General features: G+C 46.8%; 1 protein-coding gene across 3 annotated transcripts in view; it reads left to right on the top strand.

Annotated features, from left to right (window-relative positions):
• Window positions 1-12,798, top strand: part of SUPT6H (SPT6 homolog, histone chaperone and transcription elongation factor) — a 1,195,112-nt gene that overhangs the window by 367,049 nt on the left and 815,265 nt on the right. The gene's annotated exons all lie outside the window — the stretch shown is intronic.

Below are 12,798 nucleotides of genomic sequence, written 5' to 3'. Positions count from 1 at the left end.
ACCACCACTGTTGTGGGCTTTAGGAAGACGAACCTATAGTTGGTCTGCAGGAATTGCACTTAGTTATTCCAGACTCACTGATAAATGTTAGGCAAGATTGTATGCAGTAACCCTATGGGAGACTGCACCAGCCTTGTCCTCTTGGCAATAGGTAACCTAACCTTTGGTAGAAGTCAGTACTACACAAGTTGGTAGTTACTGAGCAGCTAAACTCATCTCAAGAGGGGTCAATGTGAGGGTTGCATCATAGAATTATACAGTGACAAGTATCCAAATAACACTTAAACTCAAGTGTTCGTTATTAAATAATTATTTATTAATTTAAGTTAGTTCAGTAAGCCACCTTTTGAAGGGAGCAAGTATGTAACACTTAAATCTACTTCAAAATACACACTCTCAGGTTCAATAAATCAGTAGATATTTTGGGATGGCACATAGACACTTCCTACACCCTGAGGTGCCTTCAATAACTAGGGCACTGCGAACATTGATATATCACTGGTAAATTTAGAGCAATCCTGAGTTCGGTGTCAAAAAGGAAAAGGTTCGGGTAGGAAACAATGGTTAACAGGTTTCTCTAACAGTTAACCCCCTTTGGACCCCCCTGCACCCCCAATGCAGTATAGATTAACGCTTTCCCAGCTCTACAAGTAAAGAATTACTTTTTTGGAGGGCGAGATCAAAACACAAAGTCAGAGGTTAGTTGAGTCTTCAGGGAGCCAGGTTACTTGAGCAAAGTCTAGGGGAGCTGAGGCACTTAATGAAGGCAAGTAAAAAGTCATTTTGTAGAAAAAGAAATCACTGTAGGGCCTCAAGCTGCGAGGCTTGTGGATGGAAAAGCTGCAAGGAACTCTGCAAAAGGCAGCAAATGCAAGTCTCGACTGAGAGAAAGCATGCTACACAGCAAGAGTACCCCTTCGTTCACAGTACCTTAGGTCTGAAGAAATTGGTTCCAGCTGGCTTCTCTTCCTGTTATAGTATGACATATCCTGTTGTTACTGAGCCTTAGTCGTGGGGACAAGAGGGAGGACGTCTGGGGATTCCTGCAATACAATTCAAAGGTCGACGGCAGCAATGGGCAAAGTTTAGATAAGCCGCACTTCGCAGTTTCAGCTTATTGCGAATAGCACCTCTGCGGTTCTTGGACACCTTGTGGACATTGCTTGCTTCTGGGGTAAAGCACTCTGTTGAAGTGACTCAGGCTTGGTCAGCCCTGCTTCGAGGGAGTCCAGAGGATCTTCCTGGAGCTCAGGTCTGACTTACAAATGATGCACTGGATTCTAGTGTTCCTGTCCCCTGGCACTCTGTTCCTGTAGCAGCAATGGAAGTTCAGCCAGCAAAGAGGATTTCCAGTCAAGTTCGTCTTGGGGTGGATTGGTCCCACCAACCCAAGGGGCGAAGTCTTCCTTTACAGAGCTTCTCTAGTCTAGGTGAATTTGGAGCTTCGGAACTGCAGCAGGGCTTCACCGGGCAAACCAATGGTCCAGGAGTTGCAGCAAGCTTTGCTTCCAAGTTCTTTTCAGATTCCTTCATCCAGTGGTCGACTCTGCCTACTTTGCAAAAGATGTCACCTTTTATGCAAGTCTCTCCCATTCATTCACAGCCTAGCTGTCACTCAGACAGCAGTGTGGCTGTCCTCCAAGGACTGCTAGCCAACAAACATCTTTGGGTGCATTCCTGTAACCAAGGAGAATAAGAACCGGGAGTTATGGAAACCTCCCTTGCTTCCTACCCTGCCAGACACTCTGGAGCCAGAGGCGGGCTTCACTAGTGAATCCCGCCAAAGAAAAAACAAAGGGACCAGACCTGGTTTGGTGCTCTGTTAGGTAAAGATTTGGGGTAGTATCCTTGGGTGCACTTCAACAACCTCAGCCTCCAGGCAATAGTGACCCAACCTTTGGTATAAATCTGAACTACACAGGTTGGTTGTGTGGCCTAGCAGCCAGACTTATCTCAAGAGAGGTCAATCTGAGCAGTAGTTGAGTTACAGAGATTCACAGTGACAAGTATTTAATTAAACACTGATACTCAAGGTTTCTTCATAAACAATTATTAATTTATTTACCAGTCATTTAAACAAGCCTTCTTCAGAAGGAGCAATATAAAAGCAACACTCAAATACACTTCAGAAATAAACACTCTTAGGTTTCTCAGAATCAGTAAAGACCCATTGAGGAGGGCACACACAGTTCCTACACCCTCAGAGGACTTAAATAGCTAGGACACTGTGGACATTAATATATCACAGTACATTAAGAGTAGGCTTCGAGATTGTCAAAAGAAAAGGGTTATTAGAACAAACAAGAGATCACAAATATTCTTTAAGCAGGCAAATACTTTTGGACCCCCAATGCAGAGTAAGTTAACCCCTTCCTGGAAGGATAGGTGCAACACAATAAAATAGGAGAGAAGAGTTCTTCAGGGAACCAGGCTAAGCCAATGTCAATGGGCAATATACTAGGTGGACTGAAGCTCTTCTTCCAGGTGAGTAAAAGTCTTTGCACAATGTGTTTTAGATATCTTTGGTGAAAAAGAAGAATCAAATGTAGATCCACAAGCTGGGAGAACTGTGAAGTAGAAGAGCAAGCAAATCTATAGTGAGAGGTAAATTCTGTCAGACTTTACAGTACCTTTAGTTTGAAGAAAAGATGCAGCTGGTGACCTCTGTTCCTGTGCAGCTCTGCAGATCCTGTTGTTACTGGGCCTCAGTCGTGGGGACAAGAGGGAGTACTTCTTGGGACTCCTGCACTACAATGGGACGGTCATCGACAGCAACCAGCAAATGTCAAACAAGTGGCACTTCAGTGTTTCAGCTTCTCACGACTACCGCAAACAGCAACACTGTGGTTCTTGGCTGTCGCAATGGGCTTCCCTTACTTCTGGGGTCCAGCACTCTGTTGAGGTGGCTCAGGCTCAGTCAGTCCTGGTTTCTAGGAGTCTGGAGGATCGTCCTAGATCTTGGGTCCGACTTGGACTCACTCGATTCTGGTGTTGCTATCCCTGGCAATCGGTTCTAGCAGCAGCAAGGGAAGTACAGCCAGCTCTGAGAGGATTTCCAGATGAGCTTGTCTTGGGGTCGATTGGTCCCACCAACCCAAGGGGAGAAGTAGTCCTTTGCAGGGCTTCTCTAGTCGAGGTGAATTCGCTTCCGCACTGCAGCAGGGCTTCACTGGACAAACCAACGGTCCAGGAGTTGCAGCAGGCGTCTCGTCCAAGTTCTTCTTCGGATTTCTTCGTCCAGTGGTCGATTCTGCCTTCCAAGCCAAACAGTTTATGCAGGTTTCTCACATTCATTCCAGCCTTGCTGCCGGTCAAACAGCAGGGTGGCTGTCCTTGCAGGACAGCCAGCCGGGCAATCACCTTTGGGTGCATTCCTGTAACCAAGGGGATTAAGGACGGGGAGTTTCGGGCACCTCACTCACTTCCTGCCCCCGCCAGACATGCTGGAGCCAGAAACGGGCTTCACTTGTGAATCCCGCCAAAGACAAAACTACCAAAGGGACCAAACCTGGTTTGGCGCGAAGAGTAAATCTCAAGAAGGACCATAACAACAAGAAATGGCGAACAAACAAGACTGGGGCCATTTTGACAAAAATGGCACCCAAGGGTGCTTCGCAGCAGCATTGAAGGTAGCCCGCTGTAAAAACACACAACGGTAGTAAAAAGTAAACCACTGCCACCACCCATTAATTGTAGAAAGCGTAACATATAAATATTACATAAGAAGCTAGACAGTGTATACTAAGTAACCCCTCCAGCAACCTATTGTAAGATCGTGTGTGCTGGGTCTAGAAAGTTACAAATGTAAGTAAAGTCAATTTCACTTTACTGCTCTTGGAAACGGCAGTTTATCCAAGAGAAGGTATTTCAACTTTTGGGAACTCTAAAAGACTTCCCTGTGCCACTGCACTGAAGGTGCTGTGTGCCACAATGTGAAAAGATGCCTGTGGAGTTTGTCAGACTCCAAAAAAGGTCTCTCTCTCCAGGTTCAAAATTAAAAAGTCCTAGCGTCAAGCAAAAGTGCTGGGGTTCTCGAAGGTAGAGAGGAATTAGCACATTTCTGAGAATTCTCCCTGGTAAGGAGAATTCTCAAAAATGTGCTAATTCCCTTCACCTTAGAGACCCCCAGCAAGTTTGCTGGTTTTTGAGGACTTGATTTTTTACCTGGAGAGAGTGACCCTTTTTCCCACTCTCTTATGTTTTGAAATGTGTTTTACTCTTGTGTTTTCTTTGGTTATGGAGTCTTAACAAACTCCATAGCCGGCATCTTTTCATTTGTCGCACATCACCCTCAGTGCAGTGGCACAGGGCAAACTTTTTAGGCTTTCCCAAGGTTTCAAATCCTTCTCTGGGATAGACTACTGTTTCCCAGAGTAAGTAAAGTGAAATTGATTTTACTAGTCTTTTTAAATTCCTAGTCCCAGCACACCCTGTCTTACAATAGAGTGCTGGAGGGGTTACTTGGTATCCCCTGTGTCTAGATACTCATGTAGGAGTCAAATGCTACCCTTTTCTCTCAGAATGGCTGGTGGCAGTGGTTTTACAACAAACTACCATTATTTTTCCCGACCGCGAACACTAGTAGCGTTAAATCGCGTGCGCCATGCTTTTCAAGATGGCGTCTGAGCCTCCTTTGTTTAAACGGGTCCGTGTCTTTTTTCGCCATTTCATTTTGGAAAGTTCCTTCTTGAGTTTCTCTGCGTGCCAAACTAGGTTTGGCCCCTTTGTTTCTATGCCTTTGGCGGGCTTCAGGACTGAAGACTACTTCTGGTGCCCAAGTGTCTGGGGTGGCAGGGAAGTGAGGGAGGTGCCTGAAACTCCCTGTGCTTAGTCTCCTAGGAGACCCAAATGCACTCTGGCGTGATTGGCTGGCTGACTGTCCGGCAAGGAGAGCCACCCTGCTGGGTGAGTGGCAGCTAGGATGGAATAAACGGGAGAAAACTGTTTACAAGTGGAGTCGCTTGGACTGAAAGGCTGAGTCGACCACTGGAATGTAAGAACCGAAGACTAGCTGGAAGAGGACAGCTGCTGCAACTACTCGACCGCTGGTTTGCCCGGTAGTGCCCTGCTTCTGCAGGTCCGAATCGTCAAGTTCACCTCGACAGGGAAGCCCCTTCAAGGACGACTTCTTCCTTTGAGTTGGTGGGACCAATCAACTCGTAAGCCACCTGGATACCATTCTCAGAGCTGGTTACGATTAACCAGTGAGAAGGACACCAGCTTGTGTGCTTGAAGAACAGCAACTGGAATCGAAGATTTGCCAATTTGCCAGCTTTGTGATCCTTCCCCGTGCAGTGCAGGAGTCCCCCGACGTCCTCCCTCTTGTCCCCATGATGGAGGCTCAGGAACAGAAGTCTTCAGCTGCATCTTTTTCTTCAATATAAGGTACTGTGAAAACCCGACCCAGAGAACTTGCCTCTCACCGCAAAAGTTTGTGGAACTTTGGCAACTTGCAGGCCTTGTCAGCTTGTGACCCGACATACAACCTTTCTTCCATGAACTACTTCTAAGAACCGAGGCAAAGACTTTTCCGTTTTAAATACCAAAACGGTTTTTATTTATACAAGACACTCACCATTTTACACCGCACCTGGTGTTTCTCCCCACTAACCCACCTTGGTTTTTTTTTCTTCTGCATCCGGCCCTCAGCCTTGGGCCACTTAACCTTATTCTTAACTATTCCCATGGGGTCATTCACCCAGCCTGGCTATCTCGACCAAACTGCCAACATTCTTGTATTTATACAGTCCTACTATCGTACATCTTCAAACATGTGCATTTATCATTTTCACAAGCGCACAGCTTTGGACTATTAACCGTTCTCCTTTTGCTTTCCCTCCAATGCACGCATGCACAATAGATTAGCATTGCTCGCGGGCTGCGCACGCACCCCAGGCCAATGCGCCTGTGCAATTATAATGGCTCAAATCCCTTAGTCATTGTACCAGATGGAGCGAGTAGACTCACAAGTAAGCTTTTCCACCGACGGGCGTTCAGCACCATTCAAACCTTATTATAATTCTTCTCACGTTGCATACCCTTTTTCAACACATGCCCATTCAAGACAAATATCTAATCTATCTTTACTTCTGCTTCCTCCCACTCATGTCTCCTTTTTCCTCCTCATCCTCGCTACATTTTCCTACTGTCTATTATGTCTTACGTTCATTCGACGCACCTGTAGAACATTGCAATTTTGTCTGTTAATTGCATTGAAATGAGCAATGTTAAATCACAAATACTGTCTCAATTCACCACTTATCACGATCTTTTGAAAATTTAAACTCAATGAAAACACAGCCATTTTTGCCCCATAAACTTGTTATATGGTATTGGAAATTGTTTGTATCCTATAACTAATCGGCTGTGATAAAGACCCTCTGGGGTTGAAATACGTGTCAGCTGACCTTTTCCTTGCAGACAATGTGTTCAGATTATGTTCCAATGCAAATAAAAATACACATGTAACGATTTATAGTGATTGCATCGAATACCAAAGCATCGAATGCCTTAGCATTTAAAAAAAACAACGAAAATAAAATAATGCATTTTTTTTCATTTTTCTTTTATGGGGGGTTGTCCCCCTCCACCCTTGGTTTTTTTTTTTTTTTATCACGTAAAACCCATTTTAATTAAAATAAAACCTTTACCTTTGAAAAAAATGCATTTGATGTTCACAACCACAGCTAAAACCGCGTGAGATCCTTTCATACTAAAGGATCATAATACTCTCCTTGCAAGGTAACCGGGACATCTTGATAAACTTCCTTCTCAAGAGGTATTGTGTTTACCTCTTCCAACCTGTGACCTTGCAGAACCAGATGGAATCCAAGCAAACTACTCACTGAGCTCAGCACAGGAGTGTTCATTATCTAGAAGCCAACTCTTTCCTCTGCCTCTTCTATAAGTACTATCGCATTATATATAACCACAATTCGAAAACACACTATGCTTGAAGGTACACAGACCAAAGCATCTAAACTTATTTGGAACACCTAATAGGAGTTTTGGGGAAGTCAACCCAATAGTTACTTTTTGGATTACTTTCAGTAATATAAGGGTGTTTGGCAAGAATGGATTTAGTAACACTGTGTGAGACTACACAGCACTTGTCTACTTGATATTAAGTAACCCACCTGTTAGGGAGAATTCTGAGACGTGCTAATTCCCCTCTACCTTAGAGACCCCCAGCTCTTTTGCTGGACTTTAGGTCTTTTCATTTTTAATCTGGAGAGAGTGAGGCCTTTTTCTCCACTCGCTCATGTATTTTTCTGTGATTTGAACGGTTTCTTTTGGTTTTGGAGTCTGACAAACTCGATAGGCATCATATTTTTACATTGTGGCACACAGCACCTTCAGTGCAGTGACACAGGGAAGTAATTCAGATTTCCCCAAGGTTTAAATACCTTGTCTTGGATAACTACTGTTTCTAAGAACATTGAAGTAGAATTGACTTTACATACATTTGTAACTTTCTAGACCCAAGTGCCGGAGTGCATATACTGCTTATTTGCCTTTTAATCGATTTGTAGTGGTCTTTACACTACGTTCCCCGGCCATGCCCCACGAGGAGGAGCATTAAAATGGCGACCGTCATAATGTTTACATCGTTGCCTAGCAACGAAACGAGAAGCTGATAGGCCTCCCTGCAGCTCTTCCCTGGCGCAGGGTCACCGGAAGGCGAGAGCCGGCCGATCCACTAAGGGCGTCCAATAAGGGCATCGCCTGTCTGTGCCTGTCGTTTGTCGGAGGGCTGAGGCCCAGGCATTCTGTCCATCCCTACTGCTGCCAACAAGTAAGAACCCCTCTCTATCATCCAAAGCAATCCCATTACACTGCCGTCTGGCCTGGGCACCATATGCAGACTGCCTGACCTTCAGAAAAACGTACTACATTGTGGCATTCTACGCCTGTCGCACAAGAACTCCTCTGCTATCACGTGGGCCCTGGAAACTGGCTGTCACGCAAACCTAACACTGGAAAGAGCATGTCTCCGCACAAACTAACGTTCTATCGAAGCATGGTTCACTTGACCTGTTGCCATCGGACGCCCATCATGCCCAAAATCCCCTTGGTGAGGGACTACTCCCGCTGTGACTACTTATGAGTAAACTGTAACCTGATTGGCGACACTAGTCCTTGCATAAATATCTGGCCTAAGTTATACACGCCCACGCAGAATAAGCTTACTCATATGCACTTGCCATTGCCTATGCTAAAATTAGCCAAATTGCTCTTACTTTGCTTTACTTGTACTTATTATACCGAACTAGTCCCGCTGACCTGTTTCCTCCTGACCGATGTTGAACTAATTTACTTCCACTGCATTTGCCCTATGTCGGACTAGCCTACTATTGATGTGCATTTACCCTGCCATTGTCAGACTAGCCTACTGTTGATTCAAATATGCGCTGCCTTTGTCAGACTAGCCTACCCTGATCTACACTCGCTCTGCACTCTGGGGGACTAGCCTACCGGACTGCCTTGTCTTGACCAGGCTGTAACAGCAATCCATCCCTACTTTGCACGTACACAAAACTGTTCCCCATAAAGACCAAGGTGACCTTTCTGCTGTGCCCCACTTTGCCATTAATCAATTCAACTATTTCTCAAACTAAGCATGTACCGTGTCCCACACCGGACTGAAACATCATACTTCGAGCCAGATTACCATGCCTCTATGAGCCTAGAACTAATAGCAATAAGGATCCTAACACCCGCTCCAGTTATAAAATAACTGCCATCAGCACCTTCGAGGAGGACCTCTCCAGGCTACTAGCCAACAACATCAAAGACTCCTCAATCACTATTACTGGGCGACTTCAATTTAGGATTCAACGACCCAGAGGACAAACCAGCCCAAACTATAGCGACCATGCTTGCTGAACATGGCTTAATTCAAAAAGATCTTAATCCAACCTACGACAAAGGAAGAACCTTTGACTGGGTTGGCGCCCTGAATTGCACCACCACTATCAATAAAATTATCCCACAACTATGGACCGACCACTTAATCGACTTCTCCATAACCTCCTCTACATACTAGATCAAAAAAGAACATCACACTTGACAATCTCTTATCACTCCTTCCCACCATTAACTCTCTCCCAAGCAATTCGGATCCCGATCTCCTTGTGGAGCTTGCCAACACAATGATTAAGGCCCTTGACACCATTGCGCCCCTCAATCTATGCAAAAGAGTAAACAGCAGGCACATCTCAATGCCTGGTTTATCCCTCACCTTAAAGCATTAAGACTGCAAAAAAGGAAATTAGAATCCCTGTGGCGACACTCCCCCACTGGCGAAAACAAATCGCAACTAAATCACTTTGCAAATAATTACAAAACGGAAATTATCCGTACCAAGAAAGATTTCTTCAACGAAAGAATCTAACGCTAGCTCTAACACCAAGGAATTGTTTGATCCTTCGGGAATTAGAATCCCCCCATAGCCCCTCCTGACAATATACCTAAAGACAAACAATGGTGCACTAGCATCCAGAATGCCCTAGCTAATAAAATAACAACACTTCAAATTAAAATTCCTAAACAAAAAACCTCCTTGCCCCCGACTGAGACATCACCTACTATTCTTACCAAAGACACTCCCAACCCAGCTCCATTTAAATTCAGCAAAGTATCCATCCTTGAAACCGAAAACATCATTGTATCTCTGAAGCCCTCTAACTGGAAGGTCAACAATTGCCCTGCCTATCTAATCAAGGATGCTGCAAGAGATACCGTCCCAAGTAATTTAAGAGTCTTGGTTTCTTAAGAAACAAACTCTAGACCCATCCATCCCCACCAACTATAGGCCTATCACCATGGTTCCCTTCCTTCTTAAGATAATAGAGTATCCTATCTACAAATCCAGAACTATCTTGAAACTAACCATCTCGAAACTAACCATCTCTTAGGCTCCCGCCAATCTGGATTTCGGCCACAACATGGCACGGAGACGGCCTTAATCGATCTCAAGACACAAATTGACAAGCTCAACGACGAGGGAAATACTGACATGCTGCTCCTCCTCGACCTGTCGGCGGCCTTTGACCTGGTGGATCACCGAGCATCGGCTGCCCACTTCTTGAGCAAAGCCATAGCCTGGGTCCAGTCATTCCTAGACAATAGAACAATGAGAGTTTCTCCAGCATGGGGTCTGGCATGGATTCACATGCTCATGAATATACCCCGTCAGGCTGGGAATCCTCAGTAAAGAAAAAGTTTTGTTTCTGAACTGTCTTTCTACTAGTAACCAATCACTGGTCTCTGGGTCATACTGCCCCCAACCAATGACTGCCCTCTACCTAAGCTCGTTCTCTGTCAGCCATCTTCAGATTTTTACCACACCTGGAAGTGATGGGAGTCCTCGTGCTGTAGCTCTCAAGCTTTTACTACGTTTAGCATTTTTTCAAAGAGTTTACTCTATTTTCGGTCAATCGAGCCTCAAGCTCCACTGATACTACTTCTGATCAAAGGGGCCCTGTTTACGGAATTTTCTACGCCCCTCAAGGGCATCTTTTTGTCGAGTTTCCACTTCTCGGAGGATTCCAGAAGATCTTTGAGGCCTACCTCGCATGCACATGGCCCAGGACAAAGGAAGCATGACGCCTGTTGGATCCAAGCTGTTCAGGAGCTGCCCTGGATGCGGACTACAAAACGCCTTTAAGGAGGATGAGCACTCTCAGTGCCTCTACTGCCTTCACAGCGACAAATCGCACGTGGAGAAGGACTGTGTTTTGTAAGAACATGTCCGAACGGACAATGAAGGATCGTCATACTCGACTCACCAACTGGCTGGAGGGGAAGAGCCCAGCAGCGGGTGAGAAGAAATAATCTGAGCCGTCTTCTAAGACCTTTGAGGGCGCTCCGGCGACGGGGGCCCAACAAAAGGCAAAGCACTGCGAGTCTGCGGATACCAGGAGCGCCGATCGGTCGGGCTCCTCCGCTGCCAGGCAGGGCGCAGTATCACCAACACCATCAACCACGAGCCAACGCTCTGGCTTGGTGAAGAGGAAGTCGGAGAACCCAGGTAAGCTTCGGGAGAAGCCCCGGTCGGTCCCGATTTAGACAGCCGAGGGGGGGGGGGGGCGCGAGGTGGCGACCCTCCCCCCAAGGTGAAGGCCTCAGGCACGGCCAAGGTCGTGTAGGCCCTGATTCACCGGCTAAGGCCTCGATTGAAGAGTCGTGGCAGCCCTGGCGAAACCTACAGAGGCTTCCCCAGGGAAGATGGCTTCAGGGGCTAGAGTTTCCCTGCCACCCCAAAGGGAATCTTATTTTCTGCCTATCGAGAAGACCCCCGTGAAACCCCAGCAGGAGAAAGAGGGGGGGCACAGTAGCCATAACGGACACGGATACCACCTCTGAGGATGAGTTGGTTAGCTCCAAGTGATCCGGGACAAGAAGTCAGAGGAATCCAGGGCCCACGGGAAGGATCCCGATGAGGCCGACGAAGAGAGCAACGGGGGAGCTAATTAGGAAGATGGGGCCGTGGTGGGCCCCACGCCCCAGCTGTCGGTCCTGTTGCAGCCGGTGCCCGTACCAGGGGACAATTCAGGAGCTATCTTGATGGCCATACAAGCCCTGTGTACGGAGATGAGAACAAGGATGCCCTTACCCCCCCACCGATGACCCAGCGGAGCCTGGACCGTCGGGGAACCCACCTAACAAGCGCAGATGAGTCCATCCTCCTCCCCTCCCCTTCCAGCCTTCACCCCCATCCCCTCCTCCGAGGGATGAGACTGGAACGGTGACGGACGACGACAGTGGTAACGACGGTATGGCCTCCCATCACCACCTCCTCGGGCCTCCCCCCTGTATTGCTCTCACCCGAAAAGTGCACGGAACAAACATAAATCACCAATGCAATTATAGAGCAAATACTTTGAACCATAAACAGACAGACACAATAACTCACAGCCACGCACTCTTTGAATAAATAGCCGTAAAGAGCTGATTTATCTTCTAAGCTTACAAGTACATAGAAACAAGCTCATAACAATAAGGACTTAGATCACAGAAGAAGTAAAGAAGTAAAAAAGAAATACATCACTGTGAGCGTAACAGAATTCCTCATCTCGTCCAGAAGCGGCTGGAAGACCCCGGGAACAGCCAGGCTGAGAGCACCACAGCTCACAGGAAGGCCGGACGTAAGCATCCTTCTCTGGCTGAAGTCTCACCTGACCACCTCCGGGCTTCCACATATATACACACTCCACAAAAGAGGAGTTAATTCTCGAACATTCTGGAAATTGCACTTGCGCATTTGAGGAACAGCCGTTGGTTGCCTGCTGGGTCAATCGAGAGCTCCCCCCAAGAAGCGCAGTGCCTCCCTTCTCTAAAAATATGCTCCACGGAGAACAGTAGCAAGCCATAACAACGTTGGCTTTCCCAGCAGAAATGGCCTTGACCGCATACCAGGTTTGGAAAAGCATGTTTGTCTCAGCACTGTGAATCTAACACTCAGCAAAATGTGTGCAGCGTTTCACTGCGGTATGAAGTAAATATCCAACATGGCTTAGAGTGCTCCCAGAATGCATTGCGCACCCGCGCCTTTTTAGATCGGGCATAAATCAAGCATAACACCCCCCACCCCCCGATGAAATTGGCTCCTTCCATGCCTTGATCGCCAGGGCATCTGAGCTCTTCCAGCTCTGCACCGAAGAACAGAAGGAGGGCTTCCGCTACCAACGACGGGAGGCCAAGAGGAAGACTGTCCTCTCAGTCCCCTTACTGGACGACATCTGGGACGAGGGGCTGGCGCTCCTGAAGAACCCGTCCACGGCTCCTGTACGAGAA

This window comes from Ambystoma mexicanum, chromosome 9 (assembly GCF_040938575.1).
Source record: "Ambystoma mexicanum isolate Mex_15411 chromosome 9, UKY_AmexF1_1, whole genome shotgun sequence".
NCBI classification, from domain to species: Eukaryota; Metazoa; Chordata; class Amphibia; order Caudata; family Ambystomatidae; genus Ambystoma; species Ambystoma mexicanum.
This window is presented reverse-complemented; position numbering and strand designations above follow the sequence as displayed.